Raw genomic sequence first — 4932 nt, 5'->3', positions numbered from 1 at the left:
ACACCATCTCACCTCCTCCTCCATGCTTCACGTTGGGATCTATACATGCATAGATCATCAGTTCATCTACTCTGCATCTCACAAAGACACGGCGGTTGAAATCAAATTTGGACTCCTCAGACCAAAGGAGAGATTTCCACCTGTCTAATGTTCATTGCTTGTGTTTCTTGGCCCAAGCAAGTGTTTTCCTCTTATTGGTGTCCTTTAGTAGTGGTTTATTTGCAGTAATTTGACCATGAAGGCCTCATTTACAGTGGGGAGAACAAGTATTTGATACACTGCCGATTTTGCAGGTTTTCCAACTTACAAAGCATGTATAGGTCTGCAATGTGTATCATAGGTACACTTCAACTGTGAGAGACAGAATCTAAACAAAAATCCAGAAAATCACATGGTAAGTATTTGATCACCTACCAACCAGTAAGAATTCCGGCTCTCACAGACCTGTTAGTTTTCTTTAAGAATCCCTCCTGTTCTCCACTCATTACCTGTATTAACTGCATCTGTTTGAACTTGTTACCTGTATAAAGGACACCTGTCCACACACTCAATCAAACAGACTCCAACCTCTCCACAATGGCCAAGACCAGAGAGCTGTGTAAGGACATCAGGGATAATATTGTAGACCTGCACAAGCCTGGGATGGGCTACAGGACAATAGGCAAGCAGCTTGGTGAGAAGGCAACAACTGTTGGCGCAATTATTAGAAAATGGAAGAAGTTCAAGATGACGGTCAATCACCCTTGGTCTGGGGCTCCATGCAAGATCTCACCTCGTGGGGCATCAATTATCATGAGGAAGGTGAGGGATCAGCCCAGAACTACACGGCAGGACCTGGTCAATGAACTGAAGAGAGCTGGGACCACAGTCTCAAAAGAAAACCATTAGTAACACACTACGTCGTCATGTGTTAAAATCCTGCAGCACACGCAAGGTCCCCCTGCTCAAGCCAGCGCACGTCCAGGCCCGTCTGAAGTTTGCCAATGACCATCTGGATGATCCAGAGGAGGAATGGGAGAAGGTCATGTGGTCTGATGAGACAAAGTTAAAGCTTTTTGGTCTAAACTCCACTCGCCGTGTTTGGAGGAAGAAGAAGGATGAGTACAACCCCATGAACACCCTCCCAACCGTGAAGCATGGAGGTGGAAACATCATTCTTTGGGGATGCTTTTCTGCAAAGGGGACAGGACGACTGCACCGTATTTAGGGGAGGGTGGATGGGGCTATGTATCGCGAGATCTTGGCCAACAACCTCCTTCCCTCAGTAAGAGCATTGAAGATGGGTCGTGGCTGGGTCTTCCAGCATGACAACGACCCGAAACACACAGCCAGGGCAACTAAGGAGTGGCTCCGTAAGAAGCATCTCAAGGTCCTGGAGTGGCCTAGCCAGTCTCCAGACCTGAACCCAATAGAACATCTTTGGAGGGAGCTGAAAGTCCGTATTGCCCAGCAACATCCCTGAAACCTGAAGGATCTGGAGAAGGTCTGTATGGAGAAGTGGGCCAAAATCCCTGCTGCAGTGTGTGCAAACCTGGTCAAGAACTACAGGAAACGTATGATCTCTGTATTTGCAAACAAAGATTTCTGTACCAAATATTAAGTTCTGCTTTTCTGATGTATCAAATCACTGCCGATTTTGCAGGTTTTCCTACTTACAAAGCATGTAGAGGTCTGTAATGTTTTATCATAGGTACACTTCAACTGTGAGAGACGGGAATCTAAAACAAAAATCCAGAAAATCACATGGTATGATTTTTAAGTAAATAATTTGCATTTTATTGCATGAGCTATGATGAGCTAATGCTTGTTCTCCCCACTGTATGTAGTCTCCTCTGAACAATTGATTTTGAGATGTGTCTGTTACTTGAACTCTGTGAAAATGTATTTGGGCTGTAATTTCTGAGGCTGGTAACTCTAATGAACTTATCTTCTGCAGCAGAGGTAACTCTGGGTCTTCCTTTCCTGTGGCTGTCCTCATGAGAGCCAGTTTCATCATAGCTCTTGATGGTTTGTGCGACTGTACTTGAAGAGACTTTCAAAGTTCTTGACATTTTCTTCATTGACTGACCTTCATGTCTTAAAGTAATGATGGACTGTCATTTCTCTTTGATTATTTGCGCTGTTCTTGCCATAATATGGACTTGGTCTTTTACCAAATAGGGCTATCTTCTGTATACCACACCTACCTTGTCACAAAACAACCGTTTGGCTCAAAAGCATTAAGAAGGAAAGAAATTCCACCAATTAACTTTTAACAAGGCACACCTGTTAATTGAAATGCATTCCAGGTGACTACCTGAATGCCAAGACTGTGCAAAGCTGTCATCAAGATAAAGGGTGCCTACTTTGAAGAACCTCAAGTATAAAATATATTTTGAATCGTTTAAAAAAAAGTTGTTTACTACTTTTTTGGTTACTACATGATTCCATATTGTGTTATTTCATAGCTCTGATGTCTTCACTATTATTCTACAATGTAGAAAACAGTAAAAATAAAGAAAAACCCTTGACTAAATAGGTGTGTCCTTTATATACAGTATATACACAGAGACATACCCCAAGCGACTTACAGCTGTAATCTATATATACAGTGCTGTGAAAAAGTATTAGCCCGAATCCATTCATTTGAAGGGGTCTCCATGTACTTTTGTATATATAGTGTAGATGAGGGAAATATACAGTGCCATGAAAAAGCATTTGACCATCTTTGTCATTTTCTCAACTTTTGTATATTTTTGATACTGAATGTTATCAGATGTTCGATCAACACCTAATTTCGATGCAGGGAACCTGCCTGAGTTTAAACATAACCCCCCAAAAAGGTATACTTATTTTATTTATTGAATAAACAGAGCTATGTATTTCCCAATTACCCCGTGTGAAAAAGTAATTGCCGCCTTACACTCAATAGGCCACATTTAGCTGCACCGCTTCCCACCCCCTCCCACTCGCCCCACCCCCAGTCTCTGATTAGCATCACTCAGCTCCCAGATGTCGTATGTTAAATGCTAATTCAGGAACAGGCAGACAGGGACTCCATTACTGTTGTAGGATAAACGCACACACACATGTACACACACACACACACACACATAGGCAGGATATGCAAAACGACTGGAACCATTCACCCCGGCTGTCAATCCCCAAAATGAAGTGTGTTACCATGGTTAACGACGTCCCACTTGAGAGAGAGGGGAGGGGGGGGGTAAGGTAAGTAGAAAGTAAAAGACGAGAAGAGAAGAAAATGGGGGTCATGTGATAAAAGGGACAAAGGAGACAAGAATAGAAAGAAAAAAAAAGTAGAGTAGAAAATTAAAGAGAATCACAGAGAAGAGCTGGACGCATGTGAGGACATGATCAGTTGTCCTGCTCAGTGACACTGATGACATCCCCAAAAAACGTGGATTGATGGCAGCATTCGCTCGAAACTGAAAGCGCCAAACCACTGCTTTTAACCAGGGCAAGGTGACCGGAATCATGACCGAATACAAGCAGTGTAGCTATTCCCTCCGCAAGGCAATCAAACAAGCTAAGTGTCAGAATAGAGACAAAGTAGAGTTGCAATTCAACGACTCAGACGCAAAAGGTATGTGGCAGGGAATACAGTCAATCACGGATTACAAAAAGAAAACTAGCCCCGTTGCGGACCAGGATGTCTTGCTCCCAGACAGACTAAATAACTTCTTTGCTCGCTTTGAGGACAATACAGTGCCACTGACAAACGACTATCGCCCCGTAGCACTCACTTCCATCATCATGAAGTGCTTTGAGAGACTAGTCAAGGATCATATCACCTCCACCCTACCCGACACCCTAGACTCACTCCAATTTGCTTACTGCCCCAATAGGTCCACAGACGACACATTCGCAAGCACACTGCACAATGACCTAACCCATCTGGACAAGAGGAATACCTACGTGAGAATGCTGTTCATCGACTACAGCTCAGCATTTAACACCATAGTACCCTCCAAACTCGTCAAGACCCTGGGTCTCGACCCCGCCCTGTGCAACTGGGTACTAGACATCCTGACGGTCCGCCCCCAGGTGGTGAGAGTAGGTAACAACATCTCCACCCCGCTGATCCTTGTCGTGGAAATTTCCTTAATTACCAAATGATGAGAGAGCAAATCACACACCAGTCAGAGTTATGCTTAATCTTCACCTTTAATAATAATTAAGCTTTTGCAATAGCATTTTGACCTTCAACAGTTCAGTATCTCTACTGAAAAGTTGAGTGGTCAACATAATGGCAACTGGGATCTTTTATAGCAAAGATCCACCCCCCCTAGACGACATGACAAACCACAGGTCTTAGGAACTTACACAAAGAAAGGCTTTACTTCAGAGAGGAATATCCCCTAGCCAGACAGCATTGGCTATAAATTATCGTTCAGTTTGGTCTCCTAAACAAAGCTCTTATCTCGTCCTTGGTACAAAATGGTACCAAGACATTACCCCCACCCAATGATATATATCAATTGTCAATTTAGATACCCACCATCCCAAATACAACCAATTCTGGACAAGCTCACGGAGAGGAAAGTGAGCCTCTAGGTCAAGATAGGGGCAACGAGAGAGGGAACATAGAATGGTTCCAGACACTGCCATCCTCCTCTCCCCGATGGGAAAAGTAGGGAGTGACTGGCACACAGACATTGTGGAGTCAAGAGATAATTGGTTCCCCATCAATTATCCCTTCACATGGTTTAAAATATAAGTTTACATATGATGACACGCTTGACCTCTCCCCTCTCTGCGGCCCAAGTAACTTATTCCTGACAGAGAACAGATGACTGCAAATGGCCACCACTATAGTACAACAAGATACATTCTGATGAGAAGTAACTCATAAGCATATCATGAAAATAAAACATCTTATCTATGTTACCCAACTAATTCTGATTATTCCCCAACATTCCCCTCTCAGGG

The sequence above is a fragment of the Oncorhynchus nerka genome, linkage group LG23, assembly GCF_034236695.1.
Source record: "Oncorhynchus nerka isolate Pitt River linkage group LG23, Oner_Uvic_2.0, whole genome shotgun sequence".
In the NCBI taxonomy this organism is placed as follows: Eukaryota; Metazoa; Chordata; class Actinopteri; order Salmoniformes; family Salmonidae; genus Oncorhynchus; species Oncorhynchus nerka.
Note: the sequence above shows the minus strand (reverse complement) of the source record.